This window comes from Sorex fumeus, unplaced genomic scaffold (assembly GCF_029834395.1).
Source record: "Sorex fumeus unplaced genomic scaffold, SorFum_2.1 ptg000007l, whole genome shotgun sequence".
Lineage (NCBI taxonomy): Eukaryota > Metazoa > Chordata > Mammalia > Eulipotyphla > Soricidae > Sorex > Sorex fumeus.
Window position 1 is genome coordinate 5,550,887 of NW_026606064.1, and position 11,768 is coordinate 5,562,654.

The following is an 11,768-nucleotide window of genomic DNA, read 5'->3' on the forward strand; positions in this document are numbered from 1 at the left end:
AGGCTCTCCAGCACGGCCACGAATCCAGAACACAGAAACCAATTTCTTAACTATCTGACTTTCAGTAGAAATACTTCCAGGGTCAATAGGTAAAATAGCAGAAATCCAAAACCAATATTTAATTCTTGAACCCAGCTGTAGAAAGCAAATCACTTCACAATGCTTTTTCAGCATGTCTGATTTGGGAGAGGGGGGGTAGACTCTAAATAATAGTGGTGAATCTTTTATTGAAACAATGAATCTAATCAAAGCAGAAAGAGTGTTAACTAGAATTCATCTGCCTCATAGGGACTGGGAGGGGTGAGGGGTGGGGTTTTATTGGGGTTCTTCATGGTAAAAAATAAGTATTCGTAAAGGGAAATGTGTTTGATATTTGCATGACTGAGACCTAAACCTGAAAGCTTTGTAACCTTTCCCGCAGTGATTCAATAAATAAATAAATAAATAAAATAAAAATTAAAAAAATATTCATATGTTTAAGGTTATATGCATGGAAAAATATATACAGAAGTAAGTTGTGCTCCTCAATACTCTGTTTTTACACTATGGAAAAAATTATTATGTGATAGAAATTTTCAATCAAATATTACTTCATCTTTATATATCAAACTTAACATGAATATATGCGCAGACTCAGATTTAATATGTCCAAAAAGATAAAATTATTTTTTGGTTGTATTTTCATTAAAAATAATTAGCCTTTTGATGCTTTTACCAATGTACCCAGCATAATCAATCTATTTAGTTAAATAGTTCAAAATATAACATGGCAATTTAAGCTTACCTGATCCCAGTTATTAAACCCATGCTATGATTGTTCTTTCTACCTTTATTTTTCCTTCTGGTTTGAGATGTATTTACATATTTGAGAATTTTTATAGTCTAAAAGCCATGTATTGTATGCAAAGACAAAGGGAAAATGGGTTTTTAATCAACATATTATAGAATTATTTTGTATAAACACAACATATATTTCTCATTTATTTCCAATGTGTATTAGATACTTTAGATGTATAGTGAAGGAAGCAGATGTTTAAAGATCAGAAACATTACTGTTAGGGTCACAATAGTCAATCTCTGTAATGATCTTCACTTGCTTTTACCTCTTTCTCTGTTGCCTCTGCTTTAGCAGCTGATGCAGCACATAAATACACAACATTCCTTATTATTTAACTGCAACTTCATTTTTACATTCAAGGTAAAAATATGATACATATAAGTACCATATGTGATTTTTTAAATTTTTTATTAGTGAGACACCATGAGGTACAGTTGTAGACTTACAAATTTTTGTGCTTGGGTTTCAATTATACAATGATCAAATACCCATCCCTCCACGAGTGCCCATTTCCCACCACCACGAATTCCAGTATCCCTCGCACCCCTCATACCCCCATCTCACCCTGCCATGTGATTTTATTAAAATAGGAACTATTATTGATTAAAAGTCATATCAAAAACAGGCAAGAATTTTCATTTGGGGGAAATAATTATTATCAAACATGTTATAATATTCTATGCTTTAGTTATAAGAAAGTTTTTAAATGTATTTTATATTATAATATTTGTATATCTTTACATAAGTAATAAATTAATAAACAGTGTGTAGATACGTCATATTTCATACTACTTTCACTCAGATAAGGACTAAAATTTATTGTTCGTATTAAGGATAACTTTTTCCCATTCTCAATTGTTGTGAATGAAATGACATCTCTCATGGAGGAAGAAACAGGAAGAAGAATATTCTACCAAAGTGCATTACTTTTCAATGCTGGGAAATTATTTAATTTATTTTTATGTATTTTCTATACAAAAAGAGACATTTAGATTGACAATTGATACCTAACTTCAGGTAAATGAGCATGTTATAAATTTTCCATCCTTTTATTTGCATAAATAAGACTAGAAAATACAATTACATCTTATTAACAAAGATTCAGTATCAGTTGCATTCACCCGTCACCCCATCCTCCCATTGTTCATCGATTTGCTTGAGCAGGCCCAGTAGCCTCTCCATTTTGACAATTGTTACTGTGTTTGGCATATGTAATATGTCACGGTAGCTTGCCAGTCTTTGCCGTGCGGACAAGATATTCTCGGTAGCTTGCCAGGCTCTCTGAGAGGGCAGAGAAATCCAACTCTGGTTAGCCATGTTGGACGCTCGCAAGGCAAATGCCCTACCTGCTATGCTATCGCTCCAGCCCATCAGTTGCACTATCCAATGGCCCTTACCTTTCTATGTTTTAACCATCTTATTTAGTTATTACAAAGTGTTTATAATATTTATTTAAATTTAGTTATTATAAAGTAGTGAATACTCTTGTGGCTAATAATTATTTATTTTTCTTTTGTAAAGGAGAACAGAGACCTTATTGTGACACTGACAATGGGGTGTCACTGTCACTGTCACTGTCCTGTTATTCTTCGATATGCTCTAGTAGGCCCAGTTAAATTGTGAGACTTGTTACTGTGTTTGGCATGTTGAATATGTCATGGGTAGCTGGCCAGGGTTTGCTGAGCAGGCGAGATACTCTCAGTAGCTTGCTGGGCTCTCTGAAAGGGTTGGAGGGGTTGAACTCAGGTCAACTGGGTCGGCCACGTGTAAAGCAAACACCTTACTGGCTGTGCTATTACTCCAGCCCAATGAGGTGTCAACTAAATAAAATTTTTTGTTGTTTACTTTGAGTATTGAATTGTATTTCAAAATACTGCACATTGGTCACCTTACATGTTACAGCTGTCAAATATATTTCTATCAGAATTCTTGAAACACAATAATAACATAAATCTTACATCTGTGACAGTACAGTAGATAATTTACACATAATATTTTTAAAAATATTTTTGCTTTTTTATATTTAATATAAATCTTGAACTCAGATTTGATTGTCATTTCAGATCAGAACCCAGGTAAACAGTGAGCTAGATTTGGCAAAATTTAGGGAAAGGTAATGATCATCATTGGATAAAATGATGCTTGGTTGTTAATTCTCTTATCCTAAACCATTTTTGCTTTGGTCTATTAGTTTATGAAGAGAAACCTAGATAGAAAATTTTCATATTTTTGAAATTTTCATTTCTAATGATTTTAATAGCTGCTACTAGTAGCAGCTTTGGTCACACAATCTCTTTGTGATTTTTCTATGTTTATACTTTTGACTGTAGTAAGGTAAAGGTAAAGGCCCTCCCGTTGATCGTCAATTTGCTCGAACGGGCCCAGTAACGTCTCCATTGGAGACTTTGTTGTTACTGTGTCTGGCATATCGAATACTCTCGGTAGCTTGCCGGGCTCTCCGAGAGGGGCGGAGGAATCGAACTCGGGTCGGCCATGTTGGCCGCTTGTAAGGCAAACGCCCTACCCACTGTGCTATCACTCCAGCCCCCTGTGCTATCGCTCCAGCCAAAACTATCAAAAGTATGAACATAGAGGAAAATAAATAACAACTTTCTATCAAAATTCTTGCCATAGCACTCAGAAATTTTAAGGATTTTATGATGTATTTAATTTCTCACACAAATATCCTTAATTGTACATTTATTTTAAACTGACTTTAAACCATGAAGCATAAAGAAAAACAATAAACAAATAGACTGATCAATTTTAGCAGCATCAATTAATCACTGGGATTTGAAAATACTTTAGTTGTCAACAGTTCTTTAATTTTAATATAGTACCAATAAACTAAATTAAATGAATAATTGGCAATGTTTCATCCAATAGAAGAGCATAATAAAAAGATTTATATCCACAGAAATTTAATTTAAGCATATCTAGCTCCAAATATTAAAATAGTTTCATTTCTTCACGTTCATTCCAGAAAATTCAAGTCATCAATTGTGAAAAATATTTTAATTGCTTATGTGTAAAATGGTAATTAAAAGCGGTGAAAATATTTTTCTTATGAAATTAAGTATGATATCTAACATACATATTCACTTCACTTAATCACTTAACTTCCTGTTAGTCTTCGATTTGCTCGAGCGGGCGCCAGTAACGTCTCCATTTGTCCCTGTCGCGTGCTAGTGTAGCCCAATGGCATCTGTTCGCTCCGGGAACATGAAGGGCCTCAAACCGATCGTTCATGATCTTGACGAAGAAGTCTGACCATCTGGTAGGTGGGCGGCCACGCGGTCTCTTGACATCCCGTGGAATCCAATCAGTAACAGCTCTAGTCCAACGGTCGTCTTTAAATCTCATTACGTGACCAGCCCATCTGATTTTCGACACCTTGGCAAATGAGACAGCGTCCCTGATCCTTGATCGTCGACGGATGTCAGAACTCCGGATTTGTTCTCTCATTTGAGTGAAACGTGATATTCCAAGCATAGCTCTTTCTATTCTTCTTTGGGAGACCTGAATAGCGTTCTCATCTTGTTTGCGTAGGGCCCAGGTCTCTGAGGCATATGTTAATGCGGGAAGAACAGTGGAATCAAAGAGATGTGCCTGGAGCCGGAGGTTCTTCATCCTCTTAGCTATTTCTTCGACGTTCTTGAAGGCATTCCAAGCCGCTCTCTTCCTCCTGCGCAGCTCGGGTGCCAGGTCATTTGTCATGTTGACCTCTCGACCTAGGTACACATAGCTGTTGCATTCGGAGATTGTTGTTCCGTTGAGAGCAAATGGGGCATCAGGAACGAGGCTGTTTCTCATAAACATTGTCTTCGTAAGATTCAGCTGTAGTCCTACCTTTCCACACTCAAGGTCAAAGTCGGCCAGCATTTGTGCCGCTTGGCTGATGTTTGGTGTTATTAAAACAATGTCATCAGCAAAGCGGAGGTGGTGTAGTTGCCGACATCTATCTTAATTCCCATTTCTTCCCATTCCAGTCGTCGCATGATGTTCTCGAGGGTGGCACTGAAGAGTTTCGGTGAAATGGTATCACCCTGCCGCACCCCTCTCTTGACATCAACGATCACTTCTTTGTAGAATGGTGAGATCCTGGTAGTGAATCCACAATACAGTTCACGGTGGATCCTGATGTATTGGGCTTGAATGCCCTGATTGGCTAGGGCTTCAATGACTGCTTACGTCTCAACAGAATCAAAGGCCTTCTTTAAATCAATGAACGTTAAACAGAGCAGCATCTTGAACTCCCGAGAAACCTCAATGAGCTTGGTTATCGTGTGGATATGGTCGATGGTGCTGAATCCTTTGCGGAACCCGGCTTGCTCGCATGGTTGTCCTTCATCAAGTGTTCTGCCAATCCTATTTAGGATGACTCGAGTGAACAATTTGTAGATGACAGACAATAGGAAGATCGGGCGATAGTTGCCAATGTCATGGATGTCTCCCTTCTTGAACAGTAGTACGGTCCTGCTGGTTTTCCATTGGGACGGAACCTTGCATTCAGACAGGTAGCGAGTGAAGAGCCGAGCCAGTGTATTGATGAGTACTGACGGCAGGTTCTTCAGCTGTTCAGGTCTGACCTTGTCTGGGCCGGGTGCATATTAAGTCTAAATATTTACATATTTTAATTTCCAATTAATATTAAGGGAAGAACTTAATTCTTCTCATATTGCCATAAGTTAGTTAGTTCACCATAGCTGCTAAACCTCAGACACGGGGCTAGAGTGATAGTACAGTGGGTAGGGCATTTACCTTGCACGTGGCTGAGCCAGGTTCGGTACTGAGCATCCCATGTGGGCCCCAAAGTCCAAATAGTAGTAATTCCTGAGTGCAGGGCCAGGATTAACCCCTCAGCATCACTGAGTGTGACCGAAAAGCAAAATTATTAGTTAATAAACTAATTAATTGAATAATCAAACTACCTGCTGAGATTCTTAAAAAAAAAGATACAGGACAGAAAAAGACAGCTAAATTAAGATTAATCAATGTTTTATTTTTTCCATCTATCTACTTTTATATCGTATATTATTGAGTCACTACCGTTACTTTTTATCTAACTTATGCCTTATTTCTTTCAGATATATAACCTATTTGTACATGATATACATCAAAGTAAAATGGATAACCACAGAAACTTCACAGAATTTATTCTTCTAGGACTTTCCTATGGCTACAACATGAAGATATTTTGCTTTGTGTTCTTTTTATTCTGTTTCATTGTCTTATTGGGAGGAAACCTTCTAATCATTATCTCTATTCACTGAAGCCCTCTGTTTGATCAACCTCATCAGTGGTGTCCTGATAACTGCCTTTTCGGGTATATTATCCTTAGTTGTTTTCAGCATCTTACTCATCTACTATGGCATTATATTAAGGAATCAGTCAGCAGAAGGGAGGCAGAAAGCCCTCTCTACCTGTGGGTCTCATATCACTGTGGTCATCTTATTTTTTTCACCTGTATCTTTGTTTACCTTAGACCTCCTACTACATTTCCTGAGGACAAAATATTGGCGCTATTTTATACCATCATTGCCCCTATGTTCAATCCCTTAATCTACACTCTGAGAAACACAGAGATGAAAAACACACTGAAAAAAAGTGTGGTGTCAAGCATTCCTTTCAAAAGAAGCACGCAATTAGTCTGAAAGAGGTTACTGGGATATCAAGCTGTTCAGAGAAAAAGTAAACTGAGCAAACTGAACAGGGCTACAGATTTCACGTATCATTCAAAGACAAAGGACTTTCAATTTATGGTCATAGCTTAAGAAACACTATTTCTTGTACAAAAAAGAAAATGAAATTTAATTCTTTATATAACATACTAAGAATGCTTTTATACCTTGGTTTGCCTGCATAATAAAAAGCATTTGATGAAGAACAAATTAGGTTTTGCTAACATAACATAATTTGAATATAATAGTTTATTGATCAGTGATCCATAAAGATTTTAATTCTATGCGTAACTTCATTTTATTGTTTTGGAATATAATCATCAGCTCTCAGGGCCTAGTCCTAGGTCTGCACTCAGGGTTTATGAAAAGTGGATTTTAGGTGGTGAGGGGATTACGTGGGGTATGTATTCAAACACAGGTTGCCACACGAACAGCAAGTTCCAACCTACTGATCCTAGCTCTCTTGCACCAATATTTTAATTGTAGAAAATGTAGGGGGATAGTTAACGGAAAAACATATACCTAGTTATATAGAATCCAATAGAAAACAATATTAAGATAAAATTTTCTAGAAAAAATAATTATATAATCCTAAAGCCAGTCAAAATATAATTCCCAACAAAGAAAAGTTTAAAGTAGAATCGTATTTAAACTGGACACTGGATAGCTTTTATTTTAAAATTTTACTGGGATAATATTATTTTTATTATTATTAAAAATAATTAACACTAGCTTTTTCACAACGGGTTTGCCGCCAGAACACAGGTGTCGTGAAAACCACAGCTAAGCCCCCGCTTAAATGGGAGAGGAAAAGACTCACATCGACATCGTCGTCTTTGGACACGTAGACTCGGGCAAGTCCACCACCACTGGCCACCTGATCTACAAATGTGGCGTTTTCGACAAGAGAATGATGGAGAAATTCAAGGAGGCCGCCGAAATGGGAAAGGGCTGCTTCAAGTACGCCTTGGTCTTGGATAAACTGAAAGCAGACGGTGAGCGTGGCATCACCATTGATATCTCCCTGTGGAAGTTTGAGACCAGCAAGTACTATGTGACCATCATCGATGCTCCAGGACACAGAGACTTTATCAAGAACATGATTACAGGTACTTCTCAGGCTGACTGAGCTGTCTTGATTGTTGCTGCTGGTGTGGGCGAATTTGAGGCTGGTATGTCCAAGAACAGGCAGACCCACGAGCATGCCCTTCTGGCTTACACTCTGGGTGTGAAACAGCTCGTTGTTGGCGTTCACAAAATGCATTTCACTGAGCCACCCAACAGCCAGAAGAGATACAAGAAAATCCTTAAGGAAGTCAGCACCTACTTTGGAGGGATGGGTATTTGATCATTGTATGGTTGAGACCCAAGCACAAAAATTTGTATGTCTGCAACTGTACCTCATGATGTCCCACTAATTAAAAAAAAAATTAATTTTAAAAAATTGGCCACAACCCTGACACAGTAGCATTTGTGCCAATTTCTGGTTGGAACGGAGACAACATGCTGGAGCCAAGTGCTAATATGCCCTGGTTCAAGGGTTGGAAATTCACCCGTAAGGATAGCAGTGCCAGTGGAACCACACTGTTTGAAGCTGTGAATTGCATCCTGCCTCCCACTCGTCCAACTGACAAGCCCCTGCGTCTACCCCTCCAGGACGTTTACAAGATTGGAGGTTTTGGTACTGTCCCTGTGGGCCAAGTTGAGACTGGTGTTCTCAAACCTGGCATGGTGGTCACATTCGCTCCAGTCAATGGTACAACTGAAGTTAAGTCTGTTAAAATGCACCATGAAGCTCTAAGCGAAGCTCTTCCTGGGGATAACGTGGGCTTCAACGTCAAGAACTTGTCTGTTAAAGATGTTCGTCGTGGCAATGTAGCTGGTGACAGCAAAAATGATCCTCTAATGGAAGCTGCAGGCTTCCCAGCTCAGGTGATTATCCTGAACCATCCTGGTCAGATCAGTGCTGGTTATGCACCTGTGCTGGATTGCCACACCGCCCACATTGCTTGCAAGTTTGCTGGGCTGAAAGAGAAGATTGACCGTCGTTCTGGGAAAAAGCTGGAAGATGGCCCCAAGTTCTTGAAATCTGACTTTCGCTGCCATCGTTGATATGGTGCCTGGCAAGCCCATGTGTATTGAGAGCTTCTCTGACTACCCTCCTCTTGGTCGTTTTGCTATTCGTGATATGAGGCAGACTGTTGCTGTGGATGTCATCAAAGCAGTGGACAAGAAGGCAGCTAGAGCTGGCAAGGTTACCAAGTCTGCCCAGAAGGCTCAGAAGGCTAAATGAATATTATCCCCAGTACCTGCCAGCCCAGTCTTAATCAGTGGTGGAAGAACGTCTCTGAACTGTTTGTCTCAATTGGCCATTTAAGTTTAATAGTAAAAGACTGGTTAATGATAACAATGCATCGTAAAAACATTCCAAAGGAAAAGAAAATGTTTTGTGGACCATTTGTTTTTTTGTGTGTGTGGCAGTTTAAGTTATTAGTTTTTAAAATCAGTAATTTTTAATGGAAACAACTTGACCAAATATCTGTCACAGAATTTTGAGACCCATTAAAAACAAAAGTTTAATGAGAAAGAAAAAAAAAACCAGCTTACTGCTGTGCTATAGCTCCAGCCCCATAAGAATAACTTATAGCTGGTTTATCAGATCTCATGACCACGATCATCCTGTTGTTCGTCGATTTCCTCTAGCAGGCACCAGTAACGTCCCCTTCTTCCTATCCCTGAGATTTTAAAAGAGCCACTTCAATGCTTTTTCAGGATTAGGAGAATGAGACCCATCAATGTTACTGGTATTTGGCATAATGAATACAACACGGGAAGTTTGCCAGACTCTGCCATGTGGGCAGGATACTTTTGGTAGCCTGCCAGGTTCTCCAAAGGAAAAATAAAAAATTAAGATGTCACACAGCCGCAAATGCGGCTGCGTACTTCTGGGAGCTGGGTTTTATAGTCTGCATCTTGGCCTTTGATGTGATCAACCTGGCACTGGCGGCAGCTGGTGGGTGTGACGCCTACCTACTGGAAGATGGGGGGGGGGGGGGGGTCTGGATGGAGAAGGCCCAGTCCCAATCCGAGTAGGCTTGGAGACCTCAGCCCCGCATGCCTGGGTTCCTCTGCCAGTTCTTTCATGCATGAGGCCCGTCCGGACGTGTGGAGAGTGGTCCCAGCATGACCATGGCTGGCTCTGGAGGTCCTCAGTTGCTGGGGCTCTGCTCAGGGTCGGGGAGGGCAGAGAGAAACTCAATCCTCCCCCCTCCAAGAGGCCCTGGTGAGGACAGCAAGGCACGAGGGCAGGAGACTCTGAGCTGTTCTCCTCTGGGAGCTGGGTTTTATAGTCTCTGTGTCTTGGCCATTGATGGGACCAACCTGGTGCGGGCGGCAGCTGGTAGGTGTGACACCTACCTACTGGAAGATGGAGGGTCTAGGTGGAGAAGGCCCAGTCCCAATCCAACTAGGCTTGGAGACCTCATCAGATCTAATTTTCTGTATATGAATAAAATTATTTCTCTCCACATTCAGAGAATTCCATAGGCCCCGGGGGAAGGGGATATTAAAAAACAACAACAACAACAACAGTAGTTCCTGTGTAAAGATTCAATACTCACAAAATTCAGAGAATTTTATTTTGCTATTTAAAAGATTATTCTAACATTTGCATTGATATGGAAAGGTACAGATTAACCCAAACTACATTATAAAAACAAGCTTAAATGATTTGTATTAACTAATGTAAGTATCTAGTAGATAGTTATAGCAATTAAAAGTATATCTCATAAAGGTAATAAGTAGATTATTGTAACAACTCATATGAATCATGCTAAGGAAAGCCTTTTATTTTGTTTGGGCCACAACCATGCACATTTCAGGCTTTTTCTTGCCTGTATAGATAACAGTGACTCCTGTGGCTGCTCAGAGGACCAGAGAAAGACCAGGAATCATACTGGTGTCAATCAAATGAAAGGCAAGTGTTTTAATCCCTTTACTAACTCAGACTCGTAAAAGAAACTGAATGATGGAGTTGTGTAATGGAGAATTGTTTTATTCAATTTTTAATCAATTGCTTGACACATTTTGGATTGAGAGTATTAAATCTATAGTAATGAAGTCACATGGAAAAATAATGGTAAACAAAAGTTTTGCTGTATTGAATGATGATATGCTCTGATATTATCAAAACAAACAAACAAACACTGTCCTCCCGTTGTTCATCGATTTGCTCGAGCGGACCCAGCAACATCTCCATTTTGAGACTTGTTACTGTGTTTGGCATATTGAATATGTCACGGATAGCTTGCTAGGCTTTGCCATGCAGGCGAGATACTCTCAGTAGCTTGCTGCGCTCTCTGAGAAGGGCGGAGGAATCGAACCAGGCTCGCAGGGCTGGCTGTGCGCAAGACAAACGCCCTACCACTGTGCTACACTCCAGCCCTGATATTATCATTATAATTTTATTGAGTGAAAGTTGTTTCTATAGTTATTTACGTGAGGATATGTGGGGAAAATAATGTTGGTTTGTCGATTTTATCATTCTCAGCTCCGTGGCCCAACATACTTTTCCATCAGTGATAGTTAGTTCCAGCAAATATATAACCTGACCACAGTATTGATATTTCAGGGACTTAGGGATGTATGGATGGGTTATTCTATCCACTCGTTCATATTAGGCTCTAGCTAGATTTCTTTTGGTCTTTATCTTTCATCATTTCAGACTTCCTGAAAGAAGCAGGCAAACATTTTGAAAAGGGCATTTGGAGGCCTCTAAAGAAATGATGCCTGGTCAAGGCAAATACAAAGGTGAGCAACAAAAAGTTCTATGCAGACAATGCCCGGAGCAGGAGGCATTAACGTGGATAGCAACTCACAGGAATTTGATGAAATATTATTTAGAATAGCCTCTGGGAATATAATGTGTTAGACTTTTCACAGACCTATTTCATAATCATATTCTCCTCTTTCGGGTTGTTAGGCATTCGAATGAATCAATGCTCATGGCCAAGTTTGTGTTGACAAGGACACCGACACCTCCGACACCTCTTTTATCGCATATTAAGAGGAAAAATTCTTCTCCAGTGCCGAAAATGGCGTGATGAGATTGGTGCCTTCTTGTCTCGGTCAGACCAATGATGTCATACTTGATCTTTCATGCTTGTACCATGAGGTCCTCTATGGATGCATCTGATGCTAGTGTATGTGCATTGAAAGTCCATTGCACTGACTTTCATGTAAGCACTGGT

At 39.4% G+C, this 11,768-nt stretch overlaps 1 pseudogene; it reads left to right on the top strand.

The window, feature by feature from the left end:
• The first annotated feature begins 7,268 nt into the window (after positions 1–7,268).
• Positions 7,269–8,930, top strand: LOC130044845 (elongation factor 1-alpha 1-like; annotated as a pseudogene).
• The last annotated feature ends 2,838 nt before the right edge of the window (positions 8,931–11,768 follow it).